Source organism: Euprymna scolopes, chromosome 22 (assembly GCF_053919585.1).
Source record: "Euprymna scolopes isolate OS-2025 chromosome 22, ASM5391958v1, whole genome shotgun sequence".
Lineage (NCBI taxonomy): Eukaryota > Metazoa > Mollusca > Cephalopoda > Sepiida > Sepiolidae > Euprymna > Euprymna scolopes.
In genome coordinates, this window is record NC_136503.1 from 51,581,618 (window position 1) to 51,605,818 (window position 24,201).

The window sequence follows — 24,201 nt, forward strand, 5'->3', positions numbered from 1 at the left end:
GACCATTTTAATTGTTTCCGGTGTTTTCTAGTAGACTACCAATATCACAGATATGGGTCCAGAACTAGGAGCGTGCCTTTTCAACAAGCGCCAGCTGGAGTTTCGTGATTACTTGGCGGATAGCAGCAATCAAGCTTGCTTTGGTGTTGAAGGAGGTCATGTTGGTAGTGTTCTCAACATATGATCAAACGAATTAGTCCAGTAGATTCAGGTCGGGGGAGAAGTGCGGCAGTTACAGAAGGGTACAAAGTCGTGGCACTCATTCTGAAGCCAAGCCTGGGTCTTTTTAGATCTGGATCGGCGCACAAACAGAGGTCTCCCAACAACCACCTGATTGCACCAGGGGATCACCACACTCTTCAGCATATCCAGGTATATTTTGGTGCTAGATTTCAAGCCGGCCTCGAAGATGTGAGGTCACAAGATGTGGCCTCCACTTAAAACCACATCAAAGACCATAACCATAGCTGGAAACTTTGTTTTTATCACCCTGGGCACGTCTTTGTTATTCTTGGCAAATAGTGATGCATTTTGAGGGTGGTGGCAATGGTCCTGTTGTCATGACTTCGATTGGTAAAGAACACGAGTTGTATAGTGGCGCATTTCCAATTTCGCTCGTCGAACATTGTGTCACTTTACGACATGATAGACGGTTCATATCGCTCTTGGGATTTGTAGACAACTGGCCAACTAGTAGATGATCTGGAATAATAAAAAAAAAGAAAACCGGTTTTCGTCAAGCGGAAATGGAATCATATCGTCTTTTCTAAAGCGAGAATTTCATCGATCCACTCTGTAGTCATCGCTCTCAATGGTTGAAAAGTCTTTTTGTATTTATTAAAGGGAAGAAGCTTGTTTTTAGTAGCATGAAATGTTACAATCCATTTATAATCCCATTCCACTTGTTTGAAGGTCGTTTTCTAAGGATTCTGCCATTGCCTTAGATATGTGCACATCATTTTTTCCCCTCATGCTTATAATAGAGTGTTGTATCATCAGTAAATATACTTATCTCAGACACAATTTTATCAGCGACGTTATTTATGAATATCAGGAATAATAAAAGTCCAAGGATTGACCCCTGAGGCATTCCTACATTAATATCATGCTATTGGAATGTACGCCCATTAAGGGCAATTTGGATTTTCATCTTCTCTGAACGATCTGATTATATTTAACATTCGTCTAGTAATATCATATGATTTAATTTTCATTAGACCTAGCCAAAAAAAATATCTAAAACAGGGTCTAAAATTTTTGATATATCAATAGCTACCACTCTAGCTTCTCCTACCTTATCCAATTCAGATATAACCATAAAATATCTGCAGCTGCAGTAGAATGGACTTGCCTAAATCCATTCTGTCGATCAGAGTGAAGATTAACTTTTATGAGGTGATGGACTAGTGGTTGATTGATTAATTATTAATAATATAAAGATTTAAACGAAGAGGTGGAGCAAACTGACAGGGCAATAACTGAGTGGGTTAGATCTTTCATCAAAATATTTGTACACTGGTACCACAAAAACAATTTTTCAGTTATCAGGGAAGCAAAATACAGCAAGTCATGTGTTATAGACCTTGGAGGGTACAGGGGCTAGTGTAGCTGAGCATTTCTTAATTAGTATAGCAGGGATGGATTCAGGTCCACACGCCTTGGAGGTATCTAAATTTTTTATATCATAAACATGAGAAACGGTGATTACAAGATCATCAATTCTGTATAGGGAAATTTTTGAGAGAGTTGTTTGTGGGGTTTGAGGGAGACTTGGAGACGAATCGCTTAGCAAGTAGTTCAGCTTTTCCGGTTGCCATACAAGTGACCTCTGAATTGTTGGATAGTGGAGGAATTACTGATTGTACTTTATTTACTACATTATTATAAATTTTCAGAAATCACAAGTTCTTTTCTTCTGCAACTCTATAGGTTTTCTGGTTATATCGGTATGCCTTCTCTTGGCCTTGGCTATTTACGTCTCACAATGACTTGTCGCATCTATATATGTTTGCCTATCTGTACTTGAATTATGGCGGACAGATCGAATGAATTCATGCTGCCTTTGTGCAATGGCATCTTCACAATTGTAAGTGAACCATGCATGCTGCCTTTGTGCAATGGCATCTTCACAATTGTAAATGAACCATGCATACTGCCTTTGTGCAATGGCAGCTTCACAATTGTAATTGAACCATGCATGCTGCCTGTGTTCGATGATAGCCACGTCATCTAATATGAACCATTGTGAACAATGTGGTTTGCTAAAGAACTTCCGTAACATGAAACTCAATTACGAATTGGCACACTGTTCCACACTATGGATCATCTCTAATGTGATCCATTATAGCTTCTCAGTAAGCCTTCTTTTAGTTCCTTGTTGTTTTAAGTAAAAGCTCAACTTGAGAGTTTAGGGTGATTTGGACAGAGTGGGGCTTGCTAGAGTACTTCCATGTGAGAATATGTGCTTCAATGCTTTGTACTATTTAGTTGTCTTATTAACAAAAAGAGACAGGATATTAGTCCATAGGGCATCTCTGATATGCTCTTTGATGTCTTCTCAATCAGCACTTTTGTAGTACCTTGTAATTTTGAGCAATAGTGCCTGAACTTCGGGTCAGCAATTAAAGGTAATGTCTATCGATATCACAAGATAATTGATGTTTTCGAGTGGCCTGTGGCCATTTGTTACACAATCCATGGGTACTGTGGTTAAGAATAGATCTAGGAGTGAGGCTAGCTGATCCTTGCAATCTTAAAGGTGGGTCGAGAATATGACTAATTGTGTAAAGGAATGGTCGATAGAGAAATTATAAGTACAGCGTCCAGCTGCACCTTTGTAACTCAAGAAGCCAAAGCAATTACTGTGATGGACATTAAAATCACCAAGCACTTATATTTAGGTATTAGCATATAAGGAGAGTGCTGCATTTACATTGTCAGAGACATCATCGATTAGGTGTACAGACCTGAGTGGAAGGAAAACGGTAGAGCAAATGCAAGTAACTAATACAGTCTTGTTTACAACAAACTTATTAATGAAAGTTTTATTATTTAAAATTTTGGTTTCAAGTGTTTCACGTACCAAATTTCATAAAACTAGCACAGAAAACTTAAACGCATATGATGTATTTATATAATAAAAGAGAACATGTGTGTGTGTGTGTGTGGTGTGTGTGTGTGTGTGTGTGTGCTTATAAAATTTTCTCTCTGCTCCCTGTTTACCCGTCTGTACCAGCATGCAAGCATCTAAATGTAATGTGAACAAATATCTCATTGCACACCTTCTTACTAAGGATGATTTGTAAATCGTAACCCTTACGTCTCAATAGCAATGTGTCTTGTCTGGGGTGAATAAAAATGAAACAAAAACAAGGGATAACATATATATGCATAAATAACAGATATGAAAGAATTTACGCTTGTTTAGATATCATAAGCTGTTAATATCGTTGACATAAGACTTACGTAAAACATTACTACATTGTCAAAGATTATTAATGAGTTGTGAGAGTAAAAATTTCAACAGCCTCTCAGCCCATCCCATTTTTTTCTATTTGGATCTTCAGTACATAAGTAATATTACTGACAAAGGAGAGAGAATTGCTGCTTTCCAGATTCGCTATTGCTTTGAACTGGTGGTATGTGGATATTTTCAATCCTCTCAGAATATGTATCATCATTAAACTGTCAATCTATCCATCTCATTAACAGTATACATTGAGCGTTTTAGCACGATATGTGATAATTTATTAATAAGAATAAAAACAAGAAGATAAATCCAAAAGGTATAAGAAACGCAGGGGAAAAATAATAGTTTCACATACTTTATGGAAGGATCTAATGCAAAAACAATACTATGCAGGGTGCTACAGAAAATGATATAAAAATGCATGCGAACGTTATCCTAGAAACATTGCCTGTGTCAAATGGGCTGCAACAATAAAATAAACAGGGAAAACGGCATGAGCAGAAATCAATATAACAAAGAATGAATGACAAATAAAATAACGCAAAATCGAACTGTCAATGTTAAGAGAATCACCATTCTTCAGGACAGAAAAGCAATGTTAATGGACTACACAGTGGTCACTGAGGCCTGAATAAATGCAACTGAAAAAAAAAGAAGACAATATAATGGGCAGGAATAAGAGCGAACATAGAAAGATACTTTAAAACGGTTACGTTTTGTGGCATACATTAACTATTAATGGGATGGAAAATGAGAAGAGCTCCACCATGTCAGTAAGAGAGATTAAGAGACGGAATGGCCCAAGACAGGAAAAGAGACAGAGACTATATAGAAAGAAAGGCTACAATGAAAGCCAGGTTGCAAGAGATTTACCTGCATTCAATGCAGTAAAAAAAAAAGATGAAATATTAATGCAATTGGACATCATCATCATATTAAGTCCAATGTCATCGCCCTCGTCCTCGTCGTCGTCGTCGTCATCATCATCATCATCATCATCATTGTCATTATCATCAACATTATCGTCGTCATCATCGTCACTGTCATCATCATCATCATCATCATCATCATCAACATCAATGGTTTAATCCTTATCCTCGAGTGGCCCCTTGGCTTTGATAAGTGGTGATGCCTATGCAAAAAAAAAAAAAAATCGTCTGTTATACATGCTGACATGTGCTGAGCAGCTTTTAGAAATCAATTTCCAAACTAACTTTTCTCTGGACAGATCTTCATTTTTCTGTTAATTTACTCGTTACATATATCCAGTCATGGGCATATGATCATTTATCTAAACTGCCATATTTTTTTCTCAGCTAATAACCGCCACCACCACCACCACCACCACCACCACCAACAACAACAACAACAACAACAACAACAAACACGGGAGATAACTCTAAAAATAACTTATCACAAAGAAATAGAACAAGAAATACAAAGGAGACAGCTTCACATTTTTCTGAAATTTATTTTTATCTTCTACTGATTTATTTGGTGTTCTTAACCAACTGGTCCTGCTATCTCAACTGTTTTACATCAACCAACTTAAAAAAAAACTCTTATTTATTCGTTTAGTGTGAGCGAAACAACAAAGTTTCTTCTGCATACATCTACCTCTACTCTCCAGATTTAATCTTTCTCTGAGGTTATCAGATCTAAACGCCTTCTAGACTCACATCACATATCCATCGTATCATTATCTCAATACAACATCTATCCTCAATATAACACATATTTCAATAGGTTTCAGTTCACGGCATATGAAAGACACAGAGAGACTTGAACAGCTACTTCACTAGAGAATAACAGCGTGCTTATTTCATGAAAGTTGTAATGTCCGATATTGACCGGGCAATGCCGAGAGGTACGCTGGTCGACGATCATTATGATTACTCAAACCAAAAGGTTTTGTCAACTAAATTATATTTTAGAATAATAAACATATATAGAATACATAGTTATTTACATTTAATAGTCCCCCAGGAATTTTAACTTGATATTAACTTGATAGATGAAAATTAAGCTAACGATAATATAAACGATATATAACGATAATATATACGTGACAAAAAACCAGCAAGAATCTTTAGGCTACATGTAGTGATGACGTAATGTAAAATATAGATTTTGAAACACGGCAGTTTTGGTACAAAGGAGATCAGTTAAATACGCAACAGGTTAGCGGCCGGACAGTGTTTTTGGACAGTAACACCATGGAAGTAAGAAGAGGGTGACTTAGAAAAATGTAATCGTACACAGCGCATGCGAACTCTGAAAAGGAAGCCACCAAGAATAAACGAAATATCTAAATATAATTCCGATAATTAATTTCTCAGAGAAATACATTTTGGATTTCAGGACGCATGAAAGGAAGATTTCAGTCTGGTCTTTTGCGGGTGTTCCCACCTGCAACGATGTTCGTCTCTTGTTTAAAACGTGTTGATAAACTGTTAATATATTTATTCACACATTAACACAATAAAGAACACTAGAAAATTACAGATCACAACACGGTTAAGATAAGCATAAATGTTATATGTACTGTTATAAATATACACTGGACGAATCACATATCACAAAAAATTTAACACTCATAAGTTAACAGAGATTTGTTATATATATATACTGACAATATTGTTATACACACACCGACTTCATCACAATCAAACACGTATCTAGTTTTAAAAAATCCTGTAGACTTATAAGATATTCAAAAAGTGTAAAATAAACTCAAAGTAATAGCGTACAAAGGTCTAGTCATACTCGGGCCTACTCTTTGACTGTATATGCTGAAGAGTCAAGTATTAGTCCTAGTACTGAGAAAGGGAGAAAGTTAAAATATATAGACAGAGATAAAGCATGAAATAAACACTTTAATAAAAAAGATGACTTATGGCTTGAGGAAACTCAGGAACAAACAATTTTTTTTTACAAAGGGGTCACCACTTATCAAAATTCAAAGGATACTTAAGGATAAGAGTTAATAAGTATACGATGGTCACCAGGACAACAGCTTAGTAATCATTAATAGTGGAAATTGTGTATAATTTGATTATTAAAGAAGATGGCTCAAACAAAACTAGTTTACATTGAACTTGAGGACGACCATATTGTAGTTAGCCAGAAAGCGGGCCAGCCAAACAAAATTCTACAAGCATACAATTCTAGGAAAGAAGCTTTGTTCATGGAATCAGCATTTAGAGTAAAGCACAGATAGAGTGTGTGGGGAGATTGTCGATAGTAGTTGTAGAAAGACGAGTGTTTTTGTGAAAGTTTGGCAATATAGGACCATAGATTAAAGCTAAGACGAACATTTGTCAAGAAAATAATGATAGAGCAGAGACAGGCTCACAACGTCTTTTCTTAGGGGAATAGGCTGCAGTGGAGAGAAAAAAAACTTCACCTACTAGGTGTCAAAGCCGAGATATTAAACTCTGCCAAGGCAAGATAGGATGCTTCAAGCAGATCCTCCCCAGATGTGGCAACAGTACTCCATCCTAGGACGTACATGGCTCTTATACAGGTAGAGGATTGTATTGGCTGTGAGATATCTACTGGGGCAGTAAAATGATCCAATCATTTTCCAGCAATCTTGACAGCAGATTGTTAGCCAAATGATAAGCAAACAGGATATAGTCAATTTTCTCAGAGATGCTCTCAATAGTAACTCCCCTGTTTTGGAGGCGACAGAGGGCAAATATGAAACAGTGTTGTGAGCAAGTGCTACTCTGAAGCAGATATGAGGCAAATTAGGATGTTCTGTGGAGATATCCCTACCACATGGAAAGCCAGCCTCAATGTAGGCACATATACCATGCCCATGATGATTTTGAGGGTTAGATTTTGATATCAAGTTTGAGTATCCTTTAATTGCAAGCTCATCTAGGGAAACAGTCGGCCCAGTGCCAGTTTTGCACAGGAACAATAGGTCAGGTATGGTCTCCTTTAATTGGATTTACACCTCTGGAAGATTGGAATGTAGACCCTTGACATTGGAGAAGGTAATCTGGTAGTGGGGGAGTCTACGTTGGATGTTGGAGTTCTGGGTATAATCTTGTATTTTATTTTGTTGGAATATGGTGATATATGGAAGAGGTTGGCAGTTGTTAGAGTGGGAAAGAAAAGGATAAAAAGAAACAGGAAATGATTTTTGCAGACTATAGAGAGGAAAAGTAATATTTCTCACAAATATGTCATTGAGAGGCCCCACCAGTAGCTAGTGCATAGTTCAGAATGCATTCACCAAATGGTAAAACAGTAGCCCAGTACTTTGCACCTACTGATAGGGCAGTCTCCTTGGAGGTTACTCCAAGGTTCAGGTCTACAGGACCCTAATTAGTGACAAGGCCAAAAGGATAGACATAGAAATCAAATTAAGGACATCTCAAGCGACTGCTCAGGAAAAAATTTGCTGACCAAGTATCCTGCTTTTTCTTTACCGTTGGTCAGAATCCTCACTCATTGTAAACGAGAATTGAGGGACAAAGTAAGAGAAGTGATAATTCCGTTTTCTACTTTCCATTAAAAATGAAGAAAAAAACCTACATATTGTACTTAATACAATATAATTGCAGTTGAGCTTTGTCAGGGAAAGAATGGCAATAGGTTCCCTCCCATTAAGAGTTTCTAAGAGAGAAAAAATGAAGGGCGAGAAACGGAATTTTGTTGATATATATATATATATATATATATATATAAAAGCAAATAGTTAATAAAACATGTTAAAAGCACTTTGAAAAAGAGTTAAAAACATATTTAATCTGAAAAGTAAACACTTAATAAGTGGATAGTCCTTAATCCGTTGAGTTTTGAAGAAATACTTTCCTTCTCATCAGAGGGTAGGAATTAGCAAAATGTGGGATCAGATTTTGCATACAAAGGTATTTGATGAAACTGCAAGTAATCCAAAGATCTTACTTGATAACAAAAAGTGAAGCAGAGGGAATATGGTGAAGAAAAAGGTGATTTCACTTGAATGGAAAGTCAGGTGAAAGGTAAAGTATCCAATGATGGTAAAATCCAAATATATAAGTCCAAGAAAGTAAATTTAATTTTCCATCGCACAAGTAAAATCCAAGGAAATCGCGTAATTGGAAGATGGTCCAAAATAATCCAAAAGGCCGAAATCCGTGGAGAGATTCACAAATATGTACAAGGAAAAAGGCAAAAATTCCAATAATATTAATAAAAGAAAAATAAGATATGCTTTTAACACGGCTGCCGAGATGCATATATATATATATATATATATATATATATATATATATATATATATATATATATATATATATATATATATATATATTACTTGGGGACCTGGAAGTAATATCGCATTTGAATACATAATTTTAGTCAATTTACGAGACAGTATTTTCTAGTGATGTATAAATGGCAGCTCTTATTTATTTCTAAATTATATGGTGTTTGTTCCCGTTACATTTAAACTTCAGCATGTCAATACAGTCAATAAAGTAGGAAAAAGCGATAGAATTCCAACGTCTAGCAGTTTGAGGAAACAGGCAATTAGAACAAAAGGCTTTATGGCACCTGAAGACTTAAACAGTGAAATCATGTCGAGTTGGTCAGAAGTATTTACGTCGAGAGAGTACAAGTGCAATGAGTTCATAAGAGAATATTCCTTTAAAATACTTGAAAAAGAGGCACAGGAACGCAACATTGAGGAGATTGGACAAAGGTTTTGAGACTCTGTCCTTGATCCTGTCTTAGAATAAAGAACTAGCAGTAGATGTATAAACCCAGATGTGGCAACTATACTCCATGAATAGGCGAATAGTGGATTTGTAGATGTATAGAATACTCTTAGGTATGAAAAATATTTGTAGAGAGAGCCCACCTTCTTTGCAGCAGGCCTGGCAATTTCCTCAATATATTTGTACCAACTTTTTCAACCAATCACATGTTTCTATTTGCATGTGAACAGATAATCTTCAAAAATGACATAAATGCTAGAATTACGCTAAAAGCAGAAGGCGGAAAAATATAGCAAAGAAAAAGTAAAATAAAACAGACAACATTATTTCTGATGAAGGTTAAAACATGAAATTAAATACGTCGATTTCCTCTTTCTGAAGGAAGAACCGAAAGAGGCATTTTAATGTCCCCTTTACAAATCTGAAGGAACCTCTTGACATCTCTTGCATATAAGGAAAAATGACAAATGTGAGTGTTGTGCCCTTCAAGAAAGATGGTGAAGTTCAAATTGTAAAGGACATTACACAGGTCACCAGGTTGGCAAAGTTGTATAGTGTTACTAAAAGAAACTTCTGCCTGTTTTGAAAGAATAGAGACAAAACACACGATAATTATTACGATATGCATTATCTTAAATGAAATACTGTTGGGAAATTGTTCAAAAGTAATTTAATATTTTATTGACATACCTATTTGTGACCTTTCTTTTTTTTCTTTTTTTTTACATAGGCATCACCACATTATCAAGGCCAAGAGGCCACTTGAGGATAAGGGTTAAAGAGTGTACGGTAGAAATTGGACAATATAGTAATCATTAGTAATGAAAATTTGGTAAATTTGTAAGTTATATGGAACGGCTCATCAAGAACTTATTTACGTTAGACTTGAATACAACCATATTGTAGTCAGCCAGAAAGCAGTAAAACGGAAGACAATTCCACAGGCGTGCAGTTCTAAGAAAGAAGCTTGTTCATGGAATCTACGTTTAGGTTTAGGCACAGATAAAGAGTGGGGGGAATTATTGATAGTGTTTACAGCTAGACGAGTGTTTCTTGTGAAAGTTTGGCGAGGGGGGACCATAGACTGAAGGTCAGTCGAACACTTTCCATGAAAATAACGATACATCAGAGACAAACTCGCAACATCTCTTCTGTGAGATAGAGGTTGCAGGGAAGAGAAAATGACATCTCCTACGAGGCTACGAAGTCTATTTTGAACTCTATCAAGGCAGGACAAGTCCTTTCTAGCAGCTCCTGTCCAGATGTGGCAACAGTATTCTATCCTTGGACGTACCTGGCTCTTATATAGATAGAGAATTGCATCAGCAGTGAGATATCTACTAAATCGATAGAAAGATCCCACCATTTTTCCAGCGGCCTTGGCAACAGATTTGATGTACGTGTTCCATTTAAGATCAGGAGTAATGGTCAAGCCCAGAAGTTTGTCAAAACTTGAGGCCTCCTGAAGACGAGAGCCATTCATTTCAATTGATGCCAGATGTGGATCAGAATGTTGATGATGTAAAGAGAGAAGCTTGGTTTTACATGCATTAAAAGTAACCAGCCACTCCTTTCCCCATTGTACTACGCGCTCAAGATCAGAGGAGAGAGAATTGGAGAGAACTTGGTCGTTTACTGTCTTAGATGTGCTACCATAAATGGTAGTGTCGTCAACATAAATGTCTACAAATGATGTAAGGATGTGATTTGGAAGATCATTAATGTAGATCAGGAAAAGAGTTGGGCCCAGGATGGACCCCTGAGGGACACCGACATTAATACTGTGAGCTTCTGATTTTTGCCCCTCAACTACTACTCTTATGAACCTATCAGAAAGAAATGATTTAATAATTGAGAAGACATTTCCAGCTATACCATAGCTAGAGATCTTATGAAGTAAACCATTATGCCATACCCAATCAAAGGCCTTAGATATGTCAAGAGCAATTGCCCTAGAAATGTTGCCTCCGTCGACAGATTTGCTAATCCTATGAGATATAACTGTAAGCACATCTGCTGTAGATCTAGTAGAACGGAAACCATATTGAGTGTCACTAAGAAGGTTTTTTTTGTTGAGATGGTTGATTACTTCTGTATTTAACACAGATTCCAGCAACTTACTCATGACGCACAGGAGACTTATTGGCCTGTACTGAGAGGGGGATGAGCAATCACCTGAATTCTTAAATACAGGGAATACTGATGCAATTTTCCAGGGAGATGGGAAACTATTCTCCTTAAGACAATGTTTAAACAGTTTTGTAAGTATGGGCGCTAGGTCAGGTTGAAGTTTTTTGAGTACTATAATGACCTATTTGCGTTTCACAATTTAATATTTAATATTTAGCTTTAAGCCAATTCACTTTACTTTTACGAATTACTTAGTGCTTTTACCCAGTCATAGCTGATGGGACGAGAACATGCCACTCCCATGGATTAAATAACCGGTTCTGTTAGAGATTCTGTGTAGATTCTCGAGTTTGACAGAAATATTCCTGAGTTCGACTGTATACCCTTGAAGTTACATCAATCGAAACGTTGTCAAATAACATTAAAGACGAGAACAGTGGTCCAAATAATTCGAATGATAGGAATTATCAATCCTCATCTCAAAAATTCATAAAATAATTTACCAATTTAGTAAATAGTGATTGAGTAAAATAATCTATGGTAGCAATTTTACTTCTGGAAAGAACTAAGTAAATATTCGTAGTGAAAATTTGGTCTTTACATTTTCGATTCTTACTTGCTTCTGCTCTGGTTATGTATTTAATTCGTATCTAAAAAAAACTAACCTTATAATGTTTTACTTAATCATAAAGTTTTATGTAATTGAATATAAAATTTAAATTTAATTAAAAACTCAGACAGCTTTTCGGACTTTGTCACTACTCTCATTATTAACGGGACACTTCACATCAATAAATATAAGTAAGAAAACTGTTTTATGTATGCCCTACATTCTATAAACCAGTGTTTCTCAACCGAGGGCCACGGGCCTTCGATGCAGGAGCCATAAAATTATGCTGGAAAAATGTAATTAAGAATGCAGAAACTTACAATAGATAAATAAGCCATGAAAAAAAGTAATTTATGTTTATATAGATTAGAACGTCTAGATACGAAATTAATTGGTTCAGGCTTGGCTTTCGTATTCTGAAATTGTTGTATATGGAAAGATGTTTTACTTGTAAATCGTCTAATTGTGTTTCAAGACAGAGCCAGACTTAAGAGGCCTTGTCATATGAGCACAACAAGTCATTTTCAGCAAAATTCTCACTTTGATTTATAATTTTAGAGAAATTGAATAAACAACATGCAACAAAATCTGCATTTTTTGTTGTTGTTGAAGTGAAGTGGCACGAGTGTTGAGATACTCAATAAGAGAATCACAAGTCATCAAAGGTTGAGAAACACTGTCACAGACAAATACTTTAAATAATAAATATTAATTTTTAAATGCAAATTACATTTTAAATGCAAGTTAAAAATATATAGGCAAAGCAAAATAAATTGTTTCTGACTAATTTTCTAATGGTATTTCATTTAAAATAATTCATGTTGCTTACCTAAAAGGATCATGGCATCGCAGTTCATGTTGACATATACTCCTTCAATGTGTGTATTTAAATTTGGTAACGATCACAAATGCATTTTGGAGAGACGAAGCTATTTGCGTGTTGCTGCATATAAAGCAAACACCGAAGAAGCAATTATGGGAACTTAATTATTACATCAAAAACCATTTTAGCAAAAAAAAAAAAAAAAAAAATGCCGATAAAGCATGATTTTAAGAAAGATTTGCTCGACTGTGCGTATATAGGGTTTTGTATAGATGTGAATGCCAGTGTGGATATAATTATATAAGTGTGAATGACAAAAAGTAGAGTTCAAGCACATGTATAGGCATTTATGGGTGTGGTCATTCAGACTTGCACATATGTATAATGCATATGTACGTACAATGATGGCATAATGCAAAATGGACTGCATAAAAGACGAGGAAAAACCTGGACCAGACAACAAACACGAGTAAACGACATCATCATAATACCATTAGATTGGAAATTTTAGTTTGGCCAAATAAGTAATTTATGTTCTTGTCGTTGTTTGTCTCAGCTTAATTTCATAATTAAGCGTTAAAGCGTAACCATAGTCATAGATGGCTTGTCAGCTGAAAAATGACGTCATCGCCATAGGTCCTAGCAAGCAAGATAAGTGGAACACAGACTGTCGATAATGAGCAGACATTTTCTTACAGAAAGCGTTAGAAATTTCAAAATTAGATTAAAAAAGATAAACATGATACTTTGTACTGAAACTCATCCAATATTAATAATAAAAATATTAATAATAAAAAACGAATTGAAAGGGAGACAAGTTGTTAAAAAGTTTAAAAAGAAAAGGAATACGATTTGATTTGTATGAAACTGAAGTTTATTCAATAGAAATAAATAAAAATGAACAATAAATATTTTTTAAATCCAAAAAACTATAAAAACTGAAAAACAAACAATAAATTAGTTTAACTGAAAAACTAACAATAAATTAGTTTAACTGAAAAACGAACAATTGGTTTAACTGAATAGTGAACAATAAATTAGTTTAATTGAATAACGAACAATTAGTTTAACTGAATAACAAACAATAAGTTAAAAATTAAATTCAAACAAATGTTAGTATAAACAAAGTTACTAAGGTAGAAATATTTCAAACATTGAATATTAAAACTTTTCAAAAATCTGTTGTAGAATTTAATTAAAAGTTTGAATTTTTCTTTTTATGATATTTTTTTTGCTAATATTGGCATTCTCTTTGCGACAAAAATTGTTTATAAAGGAATTCGATAAACTCGATATCAGCATTTTTTTCAATTTGCTGAATAGTGTGACTCATCACAAGTCAACATGAAATAATCGATTTTGATCAGCCAAAATATTTAAAGTTATGTGCATGGCTAATTTTCTCTGATGAATCGAATGCAAAAAAAAAAATCGCATTTTGTAAGTTTGTTTATAACTATATAATTATATAAGACAAAATTATTAGTTACATCATTTGGGAATATAGCAGAGAACCTCTGTTAATACCCTGAAAGTAGCTGTTTAATTCAGCTATTTCTTCAACAGCCTCTCTCCCGATATTAAATTTTTGCAGCTATTGCATTTCAGTTTTTTGAAAACTGTATGACAGCAATTACTTGCTAAGTATAATATAACAGGAAGTACTTCCTTGCATTGATTAACATCATCCTCTGTTACATCTGTGTTCATTTATAAACATGTAACTCTTGCTCCCTTGTCATTTCATCCCAGTTAGTTTCTTTTAAAATTTTCCATTCAATAGTTCGATTATTAATTGGTAAGCTCAATTTTAAAACTGACAACATTCTGAGTTTCTTTCACATTCATACACCTAACGTATCGATATATTATACTGATCTTCACTAAGTTCTCGATACTGGCCAAACCTTACCTCAAGGTTATCTGTCTGAAACTTTCCTGGTAATATATACACCATGTTCAGTATATTTATACAATATTTAGTCAATTCTAAAATTGCGTAAGTAGTATGGTGCAAAGCAGTATATGTTTCCTTTGTTAACTTACTAGTTCTTCCAGGAATGCTATTCCAAGTTTCTAACCAGTCACAGAACACATTTAGGAAACTATAATCATCACTATTTAATGTAAGTGATTTAGCATATTTATTACGAAGTCGACAACCTTTATATTGTGTTTTCATATTAATTATTGTCCACCAAATATAAAATATTTGAATATATTCTGCTATTTCTGCATAATTTGGCAAGCATTCCTGTTTTTCAAAGGTTAGCACACCTTGCATAGTATATTCGTTGAAAATTTGCAAAACCAAATTAACATTTTGCCTTTCAAAAATAGTCGGAGAAAGAGCTTTTGAAGTCAACGTATAGCAATATTTCACAAGTGATTGAGATTCTAGGGCATAAAGTTCATGTAAACTAGAAAATGGAGCACTTTGGATGTTATCTAATTCATGATTTCCATTATAACAAAACTTTGGGAACATCATGCATTTACATGCACAATATCCTTATATTGTGAGAATACACTGCTAAGCATAAAACAAATGCACTTGTGGCAGGTTCATTGCTGTTGTTAGCTAAGCCAACAATATTACCACCTTTATAATCAAGATAAGGTTTGAAATGTATTTCATCAACAAGTAAAGATACTGTGATGTCATTCTGCATTAGTAAGTTGAACTTACTTTTAATATACATGAGAAAATTGTTATCGTGTTCTTCGATGACAGGATTCATAGAAGTTGATAAGGTTAATCTTCGAATGGTTGAATAGCATGGTAAAATTACATCTTTAGTGTCTCTTAACAGTCTGTACCCTCTAGGGGAGCAGTTATATAATAAGAAATGAAATACCATCATTTCACTCGAATAATTAACCTTATTCATTGTCATTATGTTAATTTGTTCATATATGAATTTAATGTCATTAAAATATTTAAATGATTTATCTTGCACTAATAGCAAAAATGATAAGACTAATTTTAATAAAGAACTTATATTAGAAGTTTTCATTTCCTGTTCTTCGATGTCCATTTTTTCATGTTTTCCATCAAAATCTGCAGAGTATTTTCCTCTGTTACATGTTTAGGAATTGTATACTCCCCTATAGCACTCATTTCCACATCACTACAGAATACTCCGGTTCCATAGACATTTTTTTTATTTTTGGGCATGGACATCTCTTTATATCGCATATAATGGTATTGTCTTGCCTTTTCTTGTTTATCTATAAACGTTAATTTTTTTTCTAAATCATCAATATTATGGAAATTTTTACGTTTCCGTAACTCTAATTCGTCAGCAACACTTTTACATAATGCACGCTTAAGAGCAGAATTTTCTAAATGCATTTTCTTTGCATTAGGAGACTCTCTAAAAGTGGTTGATGACGATAAATAGGAGGGACAGTTTAGTAATATTCGAGGAATAGCACCATCTTTAAGATAGTTTTTTTTAATTTAACACTAATTGTCTTTCCAGTCCTTTCATCGAATGCTGATGCCTCTCGCTGTATGTCTTCAGGTCGAAAATGAAGTTCACATACTTAAAGAAATAATTTAAAAGAAAATCGTACCAGGTTTGACTTAATACAAAAAAAAGAAAGAAAATTACATGACAAAAAATCGATAAAATAAGAAAATAAGGTAAATATGCAGAATAAGCCCACCCTCGAAAAATCCTTTTAAATTACCACTTTTATAGGTTTTCAGGGGTGCTGAAAACGAAAATGACGCTTAAAATTACGGCAAACTAGTAGTTTCCAAGATATAAAGAGATGTTAGTTTCAAGAAAAAGGGGGGGGATAATTTAACCTAAAACGATCACCCACTTTATGGCCATTTTTTTTTACGTGGGCAACGAGCATTTTTTTTTTAAATTACATTTTCGCCTTCAACAAGGCGAAATGCCTCTTTGATATAGGAATGAACATAACTAAACATAAAATGAGCACCTACAGCTGACCCCCTCTCCCCGACAAAAATTCTGTTTACACTTTTTGAAAGGGGATGCGCATTTTACGTTAAACTGTGTTCATTGTACGTTGACTCCCAACCCCCAACATAAAGGTGGCCATACTCATTTTTCTTCGGTTTTATTTGTTAAAAAGAAAGCGCCCTAAGAAAACGATGGCCATAAAGTTGGTGCTCATTTTACGTTATATTTTTATAGAAAAGTGATCCCCCATTTTTTAAAACTAACATTCCTTCATATCTTGGAAACTACTCGTTTGCCGTAATTTTAAACGTTATTTTCATTTACAGCGCCACTAGCAGTATCAGAATTTGGGGGGAATTTTTGGCAACCCTAACACAAAACTGCGAATAACATATAAAAATAACTCGTAATTTCTCCGTTTAAAGTGGGTTGTTCATTTTCTTTATGGAATATACTTCCAAAATAAACTATTAAAATTGTTTAAAAAATAATAGAAATATTATTTTTTTTATTGCCGGCATTTTGTAAACACCTTTTTTAAAATAAAAAATAATATTTCTATTATTTTTTTAAAAACAATTTTAATAGTTTATTTTGGAAGTATATTCTCCAAAATTCTGACACCTACAGGGCCAACGACATTTAACACAAATAATTATTAATAAGCTTTTGGAATAACAAAAACGGTCATAAACTTTTTATAAAAGTTTAATCTATTTCACGCTGATATAAATATTGCACAGTAAAATAGTTGAACTAAAAAGATAAATGATTTTTCTTATTTAAAATTATTTAAACAAGGAATTCCGTTTTTACGATATCGCTTTTATTAAATTGTTAGGTGAAAGTACATAGTATTTTCACCATAATCCCCATTTCAAAGTAAACACTTCAGCAAATCTCCACACTAACGTAATGTACTTGCAATAACCCTTATCCGTGAGTGGCTTCCGGGCCTTGATAAGTGGTGATCACTGTGTAAAAAAAAAAAGTTTCTAAATAATAATTTATTATTTCAACACATAACTTAAATTACATGTAAAATTCATTTTTTATATACATACTTTCATTTTCTTTTAAAATACGTTCTAAAAAATAAATAAATAAAAATAAAAAGAGGCGCGTTTTTTTTTTTTTTTTTTTTTAATATCTCAAACATTTTAACACTTACTCTGCTATATTTAGATGGAGTAAAATCCTTTCTTTTTATTGCATTAATCCACTGGTAAATCATTTCCTTTTTTGGGGGGGAAATGAAAACACTGTAACTTTTGGTTCATTTTTGTAGTTACCTTGGCATTTTGGAACTATGCATCTCGACGGCATGTTTAAATTTATTTAACCCTCCAAAACTTTAAGCCAACTTTAGGTTTAGTCATGAGACACGTGACCAAATTTCAACAGACCGATGTTCATGACGTCACCAGACTAAATTATAGTCGTCGCTAGGCCATCATATTACGGTATTTCCTATGTTTTGCTTGGCCTTCCACTATAAAATGAACTAGTCCAACTGTTCTACATTCACTGGCTAAAAATATCATCCATACATTCATATGGCCATACCATATAATTCTGCTGTTCTGAAGATATCCCTTATACTGTCCAGATTTAATATTTATCTGAGCTCCTCAAATTAATGCCTGTCTTTATGATCACCATTAAACACCCATCGTGTCCTCAATCAATGATCTTAATAATTGCTTATATATATATATATATATATATATATATATATATATGTTTGTGTGTGTGTGTGTGTGTGTGTACATATGTATTTACATATATATACATATATATATACACATATATTTGCCTGCATGTATGCATTTATACATATACATATATATATATATATATGTGTACGTCTATTTATGTATATATATATATATATATTTATGTATATATATGTATATATGCTTATTTATGTGTATATATATGTGTGTGTATATATATATACTTATGTATATATATATATATATGTGTGTGTTTGTGTGTGTGTGTGTGTGTGTGTGTGTGTGTGTGTGTGTGTGTGTGTGTGTAAACTGTGTCCATCGCTTTATTGCAGATTACAAAATAATCAATATTTCAGTAAATATAAGTTATAAAAAGCTGAAAATTACACCATCCAAGGACTGTATTAAGGTGAGATAAATCCTAAAACTTCATCAAAACTCCAACGCCTTATAGATTTCGTCGCCAACAGGGAGGTGGAAGCATAATGTTTTGGGCAGGAATTATTGGGGATACGCTATGTGGACCATTCCGAGTGCCAGAAGGTGTCAAGCTCACCAGCAATGCCTACACTGCCTTTCTAAATGAGAATTTGTTACCATGGCTAGATGATCTTCCCTTGTCACGTCGTTTTAAGATTATTTTTATGCATGACAATGCCCCATCTCATGCTGCTAGGGCAACTACATCCTTCCTTGGATCTCAGGGCTTTGTTGGAGAAACCCTCATGTCCTGGCCACCGTGTTCTCCGGACCTTAACCCCATCGAACACCTATGGTCAATATTGAAACGAGGAGTTTATGAGGGAGGAGAGCAGTTTTCTTCGAAGGATGCCCTTTGGAACAAAATAGTCGACGTTGCCAGAACCATTACTCCATCTCAGATCAAACAATTGACCTCCTCGGTGGACAAAAGGTTGTTTCAAAACATGGGGGATATGTGGACAAATAATTCGTTTGTTTGACACTTAGCCCTCGGGATGTGCCTTTGTTTTTGTTAATTTTCCTCAGAAAATGTGTTCAATATAAATTTATGATGCTTTGGTATTGTTTTATTGAGCTAAAACATTATCTTAGAAGACTTGCAATAAAGCGATGGACGGTGAAAATTCCTTGAATATTAAAAAAATAACATAACTTTTTTAAATATGACATGAATTTTGATGAAATTTTAGGATTTATCTCACCTTAATACAGTCCTTGAATGGTGTAATTTTCAGCTTTTTATAACATATTTACTAAAATATTGATTATTTTGTAATCTGCAATAAAGCGATAGACACAGTTTATATATATACATATTTATGCATATATATGTATACATACATGCATATATATGTATACATACATATATATACATAAATATGTATATATACACATATATATACATAAGTATATATATATATATATACACACACATATATATACACATAAATATGTATATATATATATATATACGCACACATATATATACACATAAATATATATATATATATATATATATATATATATATATATACAGGGTGGCCGAAAAGTCCCAGGACACTGTACATGTATTTTTAATAAAACACAGTATTTTTTAATGAAACACACAGAAAACATATATATTCAACACAAAAAGAGAACTTTATTAGAAACAAAGCAGAAAACAACTAGAGTAATTTAGTGGTCTAGGGGATCAGTATGTTGGCCCTCGTTGTTCTTGCACAATTCCATTCGCCTCCAGGTTCTTTGTGCCATTTTTTTTAGAGAATTTCTTGATACGCTAGCAAAAGCTGCAATAATCGCATGCTTTAGCTGATCAATGGTTTCGTATCTAATACCAGAAACTTGACCTTTAATTAAACCCCATAATGAGTTATCTGGAGTGGTCAAGTCGGGGCTTCGTGGTGGCCAAGCAAAAGAATTTGATCCGCGCCCAATCCATCGATCAGAAAACTCTGCATTTAGCAGCGCTCTCACAGGAAGTACATAATGTGCGGGTGCACCATCTTGCTGTAGCCATACACGATTCTTAATATCAAGTTCTATTAACTTGGGAATGAACCAGTTTCTAATCATGTTGGCATATGATTCCTGGTTGACATTGCCATCAAAGAAATAAGGACCAATCAAATGTTCAGATGTCAATGCAGCCCAAATCATGACATGTGGAGGATTATTTTCAACTTCTTCTTTGTAAAAGGGGTTTTCTTTAGCCCAGAAATATATGTTTCGACTTTTAGAACTTTTATAAATGGCGCATTCATCGCTGAATGTGATTTCTTGGACCATCAGGAAAGCGTTTTAAAAATTTCTCACAGAATTCTTTTCTTCGATCCATACCTTCATTTGACAACTGATTTACCGACATGGGCTTATAAGCTTTGACATCCAAGTTCTTTTTCATATGATCCATCATGGTAGCCCTTGGTATTCCAAGTTCAGCAGAACGTTTTCTGGTGGATTTCTTGGGAAACTGTTGCAGTGATTCTTGAACACCAGCACACGTTTCCTTTCGTGTTTCAGGCCTGCCACTTCTTGCCTGATCCAGAACGCTACCTGTTTCAAAAACTTTCTTCTCCCACAGATACAGATTACTTCTTGGTGGCGCGGGCTTTCCAAATCTTTCTGTGAAAGCACTTCGAACATCTTCCATAGTCATGTCATTCCTGATGCGGTCGTGAACCCAAACAGCAGCAATTAAGCGCTCCTCAACAGTAAATACACTGATGTCAGTCATAACCTGAAAAAATAAATGAAATAAATTGTTTTAACAACATTAGAATATTTAAATCAATCATATTTAACAGCATTAAAATATTAAAAATAGAGTGTCCTTGGACTTTTCGGCCAGTGTCCTGGGACTTTTCGGCCACCCTGTATATATATATATATATATATATATATATATATATATATATATATATATATATATATATATATAAACAAACAAAAGAAGAAATGTTTTTTATATCGTCGGGGGTTAGATTTCAGTTATAAAGTTCTTAGCATGGGGGGGTCTGTCATAGACGTACGCCAGATATTCGTTCATATATTCGTCTTAACGATTTTTTTTTATGAATTCAAATGAGTAAAGGAAGAAAGCTTGGACGGTTAAGAACGAAGGAACATTATTTTCATTAGATGTAAACATTAAATGACCTATGTAAATGGATGTAGATCGGGCAGTGATCTTGAATACGGGCCAATGTGTTCGTTTTTTGTATGATCCGGAATAATAGAATTTCTGGGCAACAATCCAATGAGAATAGGAAGAAAGGTTACTGGGGAGAAATCATTCCTTTGGAACAGTGAAGTGTAATTGTAGTTGTATTTGTAAGAGCGTTTAATCCCGCTAATAAAGGTGTCAGGGCAAAATAGTTGTAATGGTTATATATTTACCCGATCTTATCTAGGAGACTGAGATGACTTGCAACAGCGAGATGAAAATACGATCTACTTCGTCTGTAGATCTGAGCAATAGTGATGATGTCTCTCCTAGAATGCAATGTAGCACCTTAATATAATAAGTAACTGTGTATGGAACGACGTAATGTAGTTAGATAAGACGGGGGTCGAATGTTTAGACATAATAAATTTGGCATCTGTTATTTTAAGCCTAAGCTATTTTGGTCCAGAGAGGAAAAACTGCGCCTCTTTCATGATGTATAGGGATAACATTTATGAATGGAAAAACGGTAATGTTTAGATTAAAACTTTTAAAATAATTAAATTAAAATACATAAATAAAATAAATAAAAATAAAATAGTAGTAATTAAGTAAATAAAATGAATTATTAAACTGATATGGTTATAAATATAAAATAGTTCAAATTGAAATAAAAACAAATTTGTTTTTTATTAACGCATATAAATTAAAATAAAATAAAATTAAAACAAAATTGAACAAAATATGCAAATTAATTAATGAATATATGATAGGTCAAATATTTTATTATTACTTTAGAATTTACGGATGAAATATAAAATGAATTAAGTATGCGATCTAATTTACATATATTAGGATACAATTAAATATGATTAAATTGGGATATATTAAAATCTAATGAAGCATTAGGTTTCAAAATACTTAGGTATAAACAGCGTTTGTAACCCCTCTTTATATATCATGTTCTTTATATGTATATAGACCTATATTTATATAGACCTACATTTATTTTATATATATATATATATATTACAAGGGAGTCACTGTTTATCAAAACCCGAAAGCTAATCGAGGATAAAAGTTAATGAGAATCAGTTGGTCGATGAGAATTTGATTATTTCAGAAGGCAGCTCCACAAGAACGTGTTTACATTTTACTTCAAAGCTAACATGCTGTAATCATTTGGGAAACAGCCCCATGGTACAGAGTCCCATGGACGGGCAGTTATAGAAAAGAATTTGCTTTTAGCTTTTGGCACAGTTATATATTACGAGAAATTGTTTATCGTGGTTGTAGCTAGAAGAGTGTCTGTTGTGAATGTGTTACACAATGGATTATGGCTCAGGTGAGCATTTTCTATAAAAATAATGATAAAGCGGAAAAAAGACTCACAATTCTGTGAGTAAGAAGTTGTAAGGAGGAGAAGAGAAACTGTCAAGGCACAAACGTGTGTTTTGAACAGTTCCTCCTCAGATATTTTTTTTTTTTTTGCATGGAGTTCACCACTTATCAAGGCCCAATGGCCACTCAGGGATAAGGGTTATTGTGTGTACAGTAATCAAAGGGATTGGTAAGGTGTCATTACTTGGGGGGGCGGTTCGTCAGGAATTTGTTTGTGTTGGACTTGAAGACATTCAGGTTGAAGTCGGAAGGGAAACAGGCAAGCGGAACAGAGTTCCACAGACGTGCAGTTCTAAAAAAGAAGCTTTGTTCATGGTATCTACGTTTTGATTTAGGCACAGATAGGGAGTGGGGAAAATTATTGACGGTGGTTTCAGCTAGTCGGGTGTTTTTTGAGAAAGATTGGCGAGGGGGGACCAGAGAATGGAGCTCAGACGAGCACCTGCCATGGAAATAACGATACAACAATGACAGGCTCGCAACGTCTCTTCTGTGGGAAAGAGGTTGCAGGGTAGAGAAAAGGGCATCCCCCACCAAGCCACGGAGTCATGGCATCTTAGGATGTATTTTACTCTTATTCACATAGAGGATTGGTTCAGGCCTAAGACAACTGGATCAGTATAATAATCAAATTATTTTCAAGCAACTTTGGCAACAGATTTCATATAATTTCCCTTTTCAGATTCAGAGTGAACGTCAGTTCCTAAAATTTGTCAAAACCGGGTGCTTCCTCAAAATGGGAGCCATTCAATTTAGCTGTGGTCAAATGAGGACCAGATCATTTCTCGTGAAAGATAAAAGCTTGGTTTTGGATGCATTTAAATTATTCAACTACCTTTTACCCCCACTGCACTATATGCTCATGATCGGAAGAGAAAGTTCCAGAAAAAAAAGTTATTCATTTGAGGCGTTACCGTAGATGGCAGTGTCGTCTGAATAAATGTCAATGAATGATCTTAGTATGTGATTTCGGAGATCGTTGATGAAGATCAGAGTGTTGGGTCCAGGATGGATCCTTGAGGCAAGTCAGCGTTGATACTATGAGCTTTGGATTGTTGCCCATCTACAACCATTTCCATAAAGCTATCAAAGAGAACGGGTGTGTGACTTTTAGTAGTGATAATGAATAAATGCAGAGCTTATCAAAACATCAGCAAAACCTGAATAATAAAACCATTGTACCAACGAAATAACTATCTCTACTTGCTATTGAGCACTATTATATAAGC